At 52.0% G+C, this 12634-nt stretch overlaps 1 protein-coding gene across 3 annotated transcripts in view; it reads left to right on the forward strand.

The window, feature by feature from the left end:
* The first annotated feature begins 5106 nt into the window (after positions 1-5106).
* The window catches only part of apba1a (amyloid beta (A4) precursor protein-binding, family A, member 1a), a 131024-nt gene continuing 123496 nt past the window's right edge, over positions 5107-12634 (forward strand). For all 3 annotated transcript variants that reach the window (XM_007892666.2, XM_007892667.2, XM_042332754.1), the window contains exon 1: positions 5107-5297. The gene's annotated coding sequence lies outside the window, so the exon portion shown is untranslated. The remainder of the gene's footprint in view (positions 5298-12634) is intronic.

Genomic DNA, 12634 nt, shown 5'->3' on the forward strand with positions numbered 1-12634 from the left:
CCGTGGAAATTTGTAGAGCTGTTGAATGTTCATCTTTACATATCAGGATCACGGCATGCTCCAGTTGTCTTCTAGGTGGATGAACTCAAATTGTTGAAAGGGCTTGACTAACACAGAAGTCCCCTGGATCTGGCAATTCACCAGCTCAGGTAAGAGAATATTATTTTCCTGTTTCTTGATTATCATGATCATCTTTGTTATGCTTACTGAATTAGAGTATTAGAATTACAACAAGTTACATTTATATTGTGCCCTTCACCAGGGTAGTGTGTCAGAACGCTTAACAGTGGCTGAGCCTGACACCAAACCGAGGGGAGGGAGGAAGAGACCGTAAGCAAGGTTGAAGAGGAAGGTCTGAAAATGGGAAGGAGGAGGTAAGGTGAAGCGATTGAAGGGGAGAATTATAATAATAATAATCCTTGCATTTGATATAGTGCCTTATTATATCGTTGAAACACCTCAAACTGCTTCATAGATTGTATTGTAAAGTGGATTGATTGTGAATTTTATGGACAGAATAGTTCCAAAGTTTATGGGCATGGTGTCTGAAAGCATGGCCACCGATGGTGAAGCGGAGGGGATGAGGAACAAACAGGAGGCCAGAGACAGCCAAGCAGATGCAGCGGGTAGTGGAGTGGGGAGCAAGCAGGTCGGAAAGGTAGGGAGGTACTAGGGATTGAAGGGATTTGTAGACCAGTGTGAAGATCTTAATGTTGATCCATTCTGTGATAGGGAGCCAGTGGAGCCTGGCAAGGATTGGTGTTATTGGGATACCGTTTAATGTAGGTGAGTACATGGGCAGCAGAGTTTTGAATTAACTGGATTTTGTGGATTGTGGAGCTGGGCAGACTGGTGAGGAGGGCATAATAATGTATCAATTACTGCATCAACTTAGGTTCCTTTTTGACCCTAGTATGCATGATTGCGATGGCTGACCCACGCTATAATTTGTGTAAGAATCTGATTTAATCTAAAAGAGGAAACCACTCTCCACAGTGGACATCATCCTAAAGACGGATATACAACACACTTTCATGTCTCCTTTGCAACAGAAAATTGGTTATTTGCAAAAAGAACACAAAACTCATTGATGGAGGTTATATTAGGTTAAACCCTCCTGTACAACATTTGCTGTGTGATTTCTAAATATGTTTTGAAAGTATTCAATGATGCATACAATTGTGAGACATCCACTTTGCCATGGTAACAGGTATTATCATGACAAATAATTTCTCTTTATAGTCTTGTAACTCACCTCCAGTCACCTATTATTCTGGGTTACACTATAATAAATAGTAAATTAGACCATTTAAAAGCGGGCAGCTGTCTTGTGATAATTATTTTATCACAGCCGTTTTACTCTAGCACAGCACTGACCAACCAAACGAAAAGGAGATCAAGGCCTGGCACCTATCAGCCAATACAGAATAAAATCCAATTCACTGATGTGAAAGAGCCCCAGAAAAAGATGCGGCTGAAGCAAGCATTGCAGAGAGCAAGTTAATTATGAAACTGTTCAATCAATGTTTTAATAAAACATTTATGTAAAGAAATTTCAATATTTAATGTTACAATTTTATCAATTTTATAAATTTCAATGACAAAATGGTTGACTCATGTTTCCAGAAACTAGAAAAACAGCATGGAATGTGCACAGTACTCAAAACCTAAATATAAGTCTACTTCAGCCCACGACTTGGTTGTGGGACACTGCTGTGCGCAATTGGCTGCCGCATTTCACTCACAAAATATACAGTCAATTCACTTCACAGTATATTCCGTGAAGCATTTTGAGAGAACAGCAACAACAAGATTACATTTATAGAGCGCCTTTCACGTCGGGGGTCAGGAACTGAGCATGGGGGAGGGGTGGTGTAGGGGTGAGGGAAGGCAGAGAGGTGGGAGGGCGACTGAAGGCACGACTGAAGAGGAGGGTCTTGAGACCGGCCTTGAAGGAGGCAAGGGAGGAAATGAGGTGAAGGGACTGTGGGATAGAGTTCAAGAGTGTGGGGGCAGAGAGGCTGAAAGCTTGGCCACCGATGGTAGCACGGGTCGGGCGGGAGATATGGAGCAGACCGGAGCCCGCTGAATGGAGGGAGCGGGCAGGTTGGGACATCTTTGAGATGTGAAAAGCGCTATATCAAATGCAAAGTTTTTTGTTATTTCTACTAAATGTAACAAATTGCTTATATTTTCACTTAAGCCCTACCATTTTGTTTTTGGGTCACCCTTCTTCAATTCCACCCCCACAACACGCCATCCTCCTCACACCCTCCATCTTCTCAGCTGCTTCCCCCAGCTCAGGCGAAGGCATTGAGATGTCATCCCAGCTTGAAAAGCTCTGTCTGAATGTAAATTATTTTTGTTATGAATATGAACGTTCAGAATAACACAGAGTAAAATAGCCTTCGACCTAGAGAAAAACAACACACAAAAACAGCGCAGTGCATAGGAAAGCATTGATCACAGTCTGGGAGCACTGCTGATGACAAGTAGTACAAGGTCACCTAGTTACAGTGACTGCTCTTAAACTGATGCAGGATGAGCCTTTACCTAGGAAAAAATGAGTTTGCTATGCTCTCGCTGGAAATCTGTAACTGTATACTTATAAATAACTTGAGTGCAACTGTATATGTATAATTTAATTTTAGGTGTATAAGGTAATATTACAGTATTTATAATTTAAAATGTGTAATTTGAAATTGCATTGTATTCGTTTCTAAGTGCCTAGCGAAAAATGCGGTAAACAGTTACAGAAAACACTTAGCCCACATCAACAAACTCACTGCAATGAAGGAATATAGCATAATAATCCATTTATTTGCTGGAATAATCTTTAACCCATCATTCTATGGAGAACTATCAGTGAATTACAAGACAATAATCTAGTTGAAGATGAGATCATAAACTTCAACACTGAGAATGAGATTGGATTTAATGCCTTCAATTTATTGTCAGCCATCCAGCATTATTTTCATTTCTAGGATTTTTATGTATGTATATGTTTCACAATCACATCTAGAGTATTAGTTCTAATATCCTGAGGAATGATCATGCAATTAATTGATGAAACTTCAACTATTTCTACAAGTCTCATTACGATTGTATCTTTTTCTTAACTTATCTCGGGATATAGGCGATGTTGGCATTTTACCAGCATTTATTGCCCTTCCCTGATTTCTTTACATTGCTGGTGTCCTATAGTGATGGTGTTCCTAAAATGGTGTTGCGTAGGATTTTGACCCAGTGATGATGATTTTTTTTGGTCAGCCTGGTGACTGACACATGTGAAAACCCATCCTCCTGCTTAAGAGTTACCATATCAAACTGAGAATTCCATACATCCAACCCACACGTAGAAATAGCAGAGATATTTAATGGGATGCGCACTCTCTCCCTGGAGGGACGCATCCTGCTTACCTAATTCTGGAAAACATTAGGCGCAGGTTGGCAGGAGCTGGCAAGTACCAGGAACTCCCTACAAGCTTCCTGGTGAGCAGCACAGCTCAACATGAATGCCTGAGAGCATTGCCACTATTTTCCTGCCTACAAACCTCCAGCACACGTTGCTTCCCATTGAGCAATAGTTCCACCAGTTGGAGGTGCAGAGCTTGAGCACATCTTCTTACCTGTCTGCAAGCCAATCAAGGTGGATTCCAGATGCTGGATATCCAAATCTGTATACCATTTATATTCCTGGTGTGTAACTTGCACTTTAGTGCTATTCGGTACTTTCAGTCATGTAATATGAATATGAAATAGGTAACAGATACAGACTGTGGCTGTGAGCTACCTGACTGCATGCCCCCTCCCTGGCATTTACTCAGTACACATATTATTTTAGAATAATGGAAAGCATTCCCCAAAGGCAAAATTAAATGTTGATATTCCCCAAGGTCAAAATTAAATATTTATATTCAATGTGGTATCTCTTTTTTTAATCGTAACGCTTTAATTAAGACATTTTAATGAAAAAAGTAAAATTGTTTTTCAGGCGTACCTTGCCCAGATGGATGCAGTGGGTAATTTGTTTGGAATTGCAGATTGACAGTCCAAATTCACAGGATCAATCCTGATTTAAGGATTTGGCCTTGAGGCAGTCAGCATTCTTATCATTAGCAATCTCAGTTAGAGCCACCTCGAGATGCCATCCTTCCAATAAGCAGCATCGAAACCCCCTTCTACAGTGTTACCATTTAGCGGATGCAGTGTGAACGGTGTTAGAAAATTATTTCCAAAAAAAATCAACACAGTTAATGTTTCTCGGGAGGCTTGAGTTTTTTGACTGCTTAATCCGGGGAGTTTTTTGACTGCTTAACAACAATTTGTAATTGTGTTAGTGGACATCTTGGAGATTATGATTTGGAGAGTTTTCTGAAATCCACGCGGATGTAACAAGGCCACACATAAATTTTCTCTGATGGTGCTGCAAATCAAGTGGTAAGAGGTCATTTCTACTCTAGTTGCAATCTGTGATGCTCAGAGCTAGAAACTCATCATTTTTGTAAATCTCTTTCTCTCTATATATAACTTTTGCCCACAAAACGCACAATCAATTCACTTTACAGAGAAATCCCGTGAAGTGTTCTGAGATATATCAATGATGTGATAAAGCGCTATATCAAATGCAAGGATTATCATTATTAGTCAATCCACTTTACAGTGAAATCGCCCACAAAAAATACAGTCAATTCACTTTACAATATATTCTGTAAAGCGCTTTCGAGACGTTTCCAAGCTGAGATAACGCGCTATATTAAATGCTACGATTACAACATAATAAAAACCCTTTCATTTGATAGTGCGCCTTATCACGTCTTCGAGACGTCTCAAAGCGCTTCACAGGATATACCGGCAAGAATACATCATTATTACAATAATAAGTGCTTTTGAGACGCCTCAACGACCCGATTGAGACGGCGCATCGAAAGCAAAGATGATTATTAGGACTTAAAAAGGTGGTTTCTTGCACCTGGTGGGGAAACTGCAAAGGAAATCAATTCCTCCAAAGGTGCAGGTTAACATAATGCAGTATATGCTCTAAGAGAGCGACGTTGCCGATGGTGTTTGTGTAGCCTTTCCCTGTGTGTGTGTGTGTGAGTGAGAGTGAGTGAGTGTAGAGGTGGTTTCTCCTCAGTGATCCTGACGTCAGGGCGTGTTGTAGTGCTTTAAAGAAGATGGTGGAGCTGCTGCTGCTGCTGCAGGAGATCTGGGATAGAGAGAGAGAGAGAGAGAGAGCAAATATCTTCACTAAATATCTTTACTAAATAGTCGTCAACGCCGCCACAGAAACACAGGTAAGGCGCCGATTAATAGTACGCGTTCGCTGTGCGGGACAGCGAACAGCCTCCGTCTCAATAACACTTTGCAACCTCGGGAAATGTGCACATGTATTGCGGTTGGAGGGAGAGGCGGGTTCACAGGCGCGGGGCGGAGGGGCGGAGGGCGGAGGGCGGCTCCTCTTTGGTCGTTTTCCCGACGTTTCTTTCTAAAGCTGCATTAGGCTCTCCCCCCCCCCCCCCCCGCCTGGCTGCTGGGCTCCCCCCCCCCCCCCCCAGCCTGGCTGCTGGGCTCCCCCCCCCCCCCCAGCCTGGCTGCTGGGCTCCCCCCCCCCCCCCCCCCAGCCTGGCTGCTGGGCTCCCCCCCCCCCCCCCAGCCTGGCTGCTGGGCTCCCCCCCCCCCCCCCCCAGCCTGGCTGCTGGGCTCCCCCCCCCCCCCCCCCAGCCTGGCTGCTGGGCTCCCCCCCCCCCCCCCCCAGCCTGGCTGCTGGGCTCCCCCCCCCCCCCCCCCAGCCTGGCTGCTGGGCTCCCCCCCCCCCCCCCCCCAGCCTGGCTGCTGGGCTCCCCCCCCCCCCCCCAGCCTGGCTGCTGGGCTCCCCCCCCCCCCCCCCAGCCTGGCTGCTGGGCTCCCCCCCCCCAGCCTGGCTGCTGGGCTCCCCCCCCCCCCCAGCCTGGCTGCTGGGCTCCCCCCCCAGCCTGGCTGCTGGGCTCCCCCCCCCCCCAGCCTGGCTGCTGGGCTCCCCCCCCCCCAGCCTGGCTGCTGGGCTCCCCCCCCCCCAGCCTGGCTGCTGGGCTCCCCCCCCCCCCCCAGCCTGGCTGCTGGCTCCCCCCCCCCCCCCAGCCTGGCTGCTGGGCTCCCCCCCCCCCCCAGCCTGGCTGCTGGGCTCCCCCCCCCCCCCAGCCTGGCTGCTGGGCTCCCCCCCCCCCCAGCCTGGCTGCTGGGCTCCCCCCCCCCCCAGCCTGGCTGCTGGGCTCCCCCCCCCCCCCCAGCCTGGCTGCTGGGCTCCCCCCCCCCAGCCTGGCTGCTGGGCTCCCCCCCCCCCCCCAGCCTGGCTGCTGGGCTCCCCCCCCCCCCAGCCTGGCTGCTGGGCTCCCCCCCCCCCCAGCCTGGCTGCTGGGCTCCCCCCCCCCAGCCTGGCTGCTGGGCTCCCCCCCCCCCCAGCCTGGCTGCTGGGCTCCCCCCCCCCCAGCCTGGCTGCTGGGCTCCCCCCCCCCCCAGCCTGGCTGCTGGGCTCCCCCCCCCCCCAGCCTGGCTGCTGGGCTCCCCCCCCCAGCCTGGCTGCTGGGCTCCCCCCCCCCCCAGCCTGGCTGCTGGGCTCCCCTTCCCTTGTGTTTGCGACCCGACTGGACACCAGTGCGAATGAATCAGTGGTCAGTGTTTGCAGTGTGTGCTATAGACCCTTTAGATCACTCTCTCTCTCTCTCTCTCCAGTCGCCTTTCCCTTCCTGTTTTGCTGCCTCTCTCTCTCTCTCTTTCCCTCTTCCTGATGCATTCATCTGACTCTGCTATTCTCTCTCTCTCTCTCTCTCTGTCTGATGAGATCTGCCCTGTTTGACCCATCCATTGGCCACACCGATCCCCCCCCCCCCACCCCATCCCATGGGATCTTCACCTCCCTCCCCCCCCCTCTTCCCAGACATACAGCACCCTCTAACCTCATCTATACCTATTCTCATTTGGTAAGAAATCCTTGCAGAACTCTATATATATATAGAGAGAGAGAGTTGCAAACACACTTCTCCCCTCTCTCTCTCTTTCCAACACCAGTCAGGACCCTAAGGACCGATCTGAAATATAAACAACTGACATATCTGAGAGGAAAAACAGGTTAAGGTTTTCTTTGAAGAAAACAAGTGTCTGTGCCTGTGAGGATCCTCTGCAGCAGAGAGAGAGAGGCTGTGGTTCAGATGGAGTCAGATTCCAGCCCTGAAACCTTACAGCATCTTTTTTTTCTTTTCAGCCACTAATTGATGCTCTGTGGATTGATTTTCCAGCCTTAAATTTCAGAATTTTTGCACCTTTTATTTTCAGATTTCCCGCATTTTGGAGTTTATTTGAGCACTGGTCTCCAGCTTGTTTTTCTCGTCCCCTTTTTCTCTCGGTCTCTCTCTCTCTCTCTCTCTTTGGGTGTGTTTGGTCGATATTCCTTCCTTTCCTGCAAGACTGACTTTTCCCTGTTTAAGAGAACAGACTCGTCCACAGCGCCTCGTGATGTACACGTTTTAACACGGAGAAGGGAGGGGAGGGTTTAACGATGGTGCAAAATCCCCCTTTCTTTCTTTCTTTCTTTCTTTCGTTCTTGGATGTTCCCTAATTCCCTGCAAAGAGTGACTTTTCCCTGGGTTTTCAGAATACAGGATCTTCAACCTGGCTTTGCAATTTACATGCACAGCAGGCAAGAGAGGCAGGACTCAATAAATCTATCCCTGCTCATTTCCTCTCTCCTCTGTCTGAACCAGGGTTTGCCAGAAATTACAATACATTTGTAGCCCAGAGTCCACCCAATACCAGCCCCCAAAGTAGCCCAATATTATGTGCTACCTCCTATATGGGTGGCAGAGCGGTACTTAGCTTTTGAAACTGTGCAAGGAAAGGAAAATAAACGTTTTGCAGGTTTAAATAAAATAAATTAAAATGAGGCAAAACCAGCCCCAAAGTAGCCCAATATAAACCTGTCGCCGACTGACGAGTAATATTGCCTCTCTGCCCTGCTGTGCATGTAAATTGCAAGACCAGTCTGAAGATCCTGTACTCTTCAAACCAGGGAGCAGTCACTCTGCTGGGAAATAGGGAACATCCATCCAAACCATCCAGTGCAGAGCCCTGTGTGTGTGTTTGTGGGGGGGCACATTGAGTGCAGAGCCCTGTGTGTGTGTGTGGGGGGGCACATTGAGTGCAGAGCCCTGTGTGTGTGTTTGTGGGGGGGGGGGGAGCACATTGAGTGCAGAGCCCTGTGTGTGTGTGGGGGGGGGAGCACATTGAGTGCAGAGCCCTGTGTGTGTGTGTGTGTGTGGGGGGGGGGCACATTGAGTGCAGAGCCCTGTGTGTGTGTGTGTGGGGGGGGGGCACATTGAGTGCAGAGCCCTGTGTGTGTGTGGGGGGGGGGGGGGCACATTGAGTGCAGAGCCCTGTGTGTGTGTGTGGGGGGGGGGGGGGGGCACATTGAGTGCAGAGCCCTGTGTGTGTGTGGGGGGGGGGGGGGCACATTGAGTGCAGAGCCCTGTGTGTGTGTGTGGGGGGGGGGCACATTGAGTGCAGAGCCTGTGTGTGTGTGGGGGGGGGGGGCACATTGAGTGCAGAGCCCTGTGTGTGTGTGTGGGGGGGGGGGGGCACATTGAGTGCAGAGCCCTGTGTGTGTGTGTGGGGGGGGGGCATTGAGTGCAGAGCCTGTGTGTGTGTGGGGGGGGGCACATTGAGTGCAGAGCCCTGTGTGTGTGTGGGGGGGGGGCACATTGAGTGCAGAGCCCTGTGTGTGTGTGGGGGGGGGGCACATTGAGTGCAGAGCCCTGTGTGTGGTGTGGGGGGGGGCACATTGAGTGCAGAGCCCTGTGTGTGTGTGTGGGGGGGGAGCACATTGAGTGCAGAGCCCTGTGTGTGTGTGGGGGGGGGGGGGGGGGGGGGCACATTGAGTGCAGAGCCCTGTGGTGTGTGTGGGGGGGGGGGCACATTGAGTGCAGAGCCCTGTGTGTGTGGGTGTGGGGGGGGGGGCACATTGAGTGCAGAGCCCTGTGTGTGTGTGGGGGGGCACATTGAGTGCAGAGCCCTGTGTGTGGGGGGGGGGGGAGCACATTGAGTGCAGAGCCCTGTGTGTGTCTGGGTGGCACATTGAGTGCAGAGCCCTGTGTGTGTGGGGGGGACATTGAGTGGAAAGCCCTGTGTGTGTGGGGGGGGGGGGGGGGCACATTGAGGCAAGCCCTGTGTGTGTGGGGGGGGGGGGGGGGGGCACATTGAGTGCAGAGCCCTGTGTGTGTGTGGGGGGGGGGGGCACATTGAGTGCAGAGCCCTGTGTGTGTGTGGGGGGGGGGAGCACATTGAGTGCAGAGCCTGTGTATGTGTGTGTGTGGGGGGGGAGCACATTGAGTGCAGAGCCCTGTGTGTGTGTGTGTGGGGGGGAGCACATTGAGTGCAGAGCCCTGTGTGTGTCTGGCACAGTGAGTGAGTGAGCGACCCGAGCTGGCCCTCCTTCAAAATGCCCCCCTCCCTGCAACTCTCCCGGTCTGTCCTGCTCTCTCTCCGCCTCCTATCTCTGCTTGACCCCCCCACTGCCTCCCTTGCTCCAGCCTGGGAATCCTCCGCCGGGCTCATTGGAGCTCTTGGTGCTGGCTGTCCAGCAGCAGCCACACCGACTGCCCCATTCCCCACTACTGCCACAAGCCACCCCCGACCCTGACCTCGGGGCTAACTTCTCCTCCCTCATCTACATCCCCACCCTCTCTCTCAACCATTCCACTGCCCCCTCCCATCCCACACATCCCCCTGCCAACTGTCCATTCCGCATTGGACTTCAAAATGTCTGCTCCATCTCCCAACAAGACCCTGGTCATCAATGAACTCATCCTGGATGAGAACATTGATATCATGGTACTCACAGAAACCTGGATCACCCCAGGTGACACCTTCCCCCTCACTGAGGCCACACCACCCGGCTACACCTACCACCAAACCCCATGCCCTAACCGTTGTGGCGGTGGTGTGGCCCTCATATCCAGGGTATCACTTGCCCTATCCCCCTACTCCACCGGCTCGTTCCCCTCCTTCGAACACCTCACCCTCTGCCATCCCTCCCACCGCGCCTCAAAATCCTCTCTCACCTTCATCTCTGACATCTCCACCCTCTTTGCTTCCCTCTGCCTCTGCTCCGACCACCTCATCATCCTCGGCGACTTCAACCTCCACTTCACCCCCTCCTGCTCCATCTCCTCAGACTTCTCTCTCCTCTCTCAACCTCTCCCTCCACATCCACTCTGCTACCCACACCCATGGTCACCCGCTCAACCCTGTAATCACCCGAGGCCTCAGCGTCTTGGATGTCACCATCACTGACAAGGCCATTTCTGACCCCCATTTCATCTCCCTCAACTCCCATATCCCTCTCCTCACTGCCTCCAAACCTACCACCATCTTCTACTGCCCGTGGAAGAAGATTGCCCCACAATCCCTCTCCACTGCCCTGGAGTCCTCTGATCTCCTCCTCCTCTGGCCCACCTCTTGCAACAACCCACTCACTGCACTCACTCTTCTCCACAGCACCCTATTCACCGCACTTGATGTCCTTGCCCCCCTCACCTCCTGAACTGCCTCCTATTCCCGATCCTCACTCTGGTTCACCAGCCACCTCTGCTTCCTTAAGGGCCAGGCGTGGTCGGCCGAACGCGCTTGGCTTAAAATCTGGCCTAACGGTCCACCGCCACATCTAGTCGGACTTCATCAAGAACTACCGCACCGCTCTCGCCTCAGCCAATTCATCCTTCTACTCCAGGTTAATCCTGGAGGCGAAAGGCAATCCCAGGCTTCTGTTCTCCACCACTATCCGGCTCCTCCTCCCTCCCCGACATGCCTGGCAGATACTTTCCTCCAATTCTTACTGTGAGAAAATGCTGGACTTCCTCGAGTCCAAAAGCTGCCACTGCCCTCCCAACTTCCAACCCCTCCTTACCCCCACCCCATACAATTACCCATCCGACAACTACCCATCCCTCCTTCCACACCTTTGAACCTGTCACCCCTTCCTCTGTCTTCCACACGGTCACCTCCATGAAGTCCACCACCTGCTCCCTGGACCCCATTCCCACCTCACTCCTTAAATCCTAGCTGCACCTCCTTGCCCCACTGCTCGCCGACATCATTAACCTCTCCTGTCATCTGGCACTGTTCCTTCCCCCCTCAAAACAGCCACTATCACCCCCAACTTGAAGAAACCTTCCCTCGACCCATCACAGCTATCCAGCTACCAGCCCATCTCAAATCTCCCCTTTCTATCTAAGGTCCTTGAGAGAGCCGTTGCCTCCCAGCTTCGCTCTTTCCTCTTCTCTCACTCCCTCCATGAACCCCTCCAATCGGGTTTCCGTGCTGTCCACAGAGCCGTGTGTGTGTGTGTGTGTCTGGCACAGTGAGTGAGCTAGTGCAGAGCCCTGTGTGTATATGTGTGTGTGTCTGGCACAGTGAGTGAGTGACTGGCACAGTGAGTGAGTGCAGAGCCCTGTGTGTATGTGTGTTTGTGTGTGTGTGGCACAATGAGTGGCTCAGGCTCTGGCAGCATCAACCTCCTGGTTGCACACTTCAACTCACCAGCCAGTCAGGAACCTAGGTCTTGTTCGACCCTCAACTGTCTTTTCTTCCCTACGTCCAAGCCATGACCTGCTCTGCCTTCCCTCACTTCCGTAACATCGCCCGACTCCGCCACTACCTCACCCCTCAGGCCACTGAAACTAGTTCATGCCTTCATCACCTCCAGGCTCGACTATGCAAATGCCCTGTTTGTCGGCCTTTCCACTCCTCCCTCCACAGGCTGCAGATAATCCAGAACTCTGCAGCCCGTGTCCTCTCCCGCACCAAACTCCGTGACCCCATCTCCCCCATTCTAGCCCAACTCCATTGGCTCCCTATCCTTCAGAGGATCCAGTTCAAGATCCTGGTCCTCACATATAAAGCCCTCCATGGCCTCGCCCCACCCTACCTCTGCGACCTCCTAAGCCCCTACCAACCCGCCCGTTCCCTCCGCTCAGCCGGCTCTGGCCTGCTCCACGTCCCCCGACCCACCCGACCGCCCCACCATTGGCGGGAGGGCCTTCAGCCACTCTGGCCCCAACCTCTGGAATTCCATCCCCCAGTCACTCCGCCTCACCCCCTCCTTAGCCTCCTTCAAGTCCCGCCTCAAGACCCTACTCTTCAACCATGCCATCGGCCAACCCCTCCCCCCTGACCCCAGCTTGGGTCTAAAATGCTGTACACCTTCCTTGAGACGTCCTCACAACGTGAAAGGCGCTATACAAATGTAATCTTCTTGTTGTTGTTGAGTGAGTGAGTGCAGAGCCCTGTGTGTGTGTGTGTGAGTGAGTGCAGAGCCCTGTGTGTGTGTGTGTGTGTGAGTGAGGGAGTGAGTGCATAGCCCTGTGTGTGTGTGTGTGTGTGGGAGTGAGTGAGTGCAGAGCCCTGTGTGTGAGTGAGGGAGTGAGTACAGAGCCCTGTGTGTGTGTGAGGGAGTGAGTGCAGAGCCCTGTGTGTGTGTGTGTGTGTGAGAGAGTGAGTGAGGGAGTGAGTGCAGAGCCCTGTGTGTGAGTGTGTGAGGGAGAGAGGGAGTGAGTGAGTGAGGGAGTGAGGGAGGGCAGAGCCCTGTGTGTGAGGGAGTGAGTGC

The sequence above is a fragment of the Callorhinchus milii genome, unplaced genomic scaffold (genome assembly GCF_018977255.1).
Source record: "Callorhinchus milii isolate IMCB2004 unplaced genomic scaffold, IMCB_Cmil_1.0 Scaffold1, whole genome shotgun sequence".
Taxonomy (NCBI): domain Eukaryota; kingdom Metazoa; phylum Chordata; class Chondrichthyes; order Chimaeriformes; family Callorhinchidae; genus Callorhinchus; species Callorhinchus milii.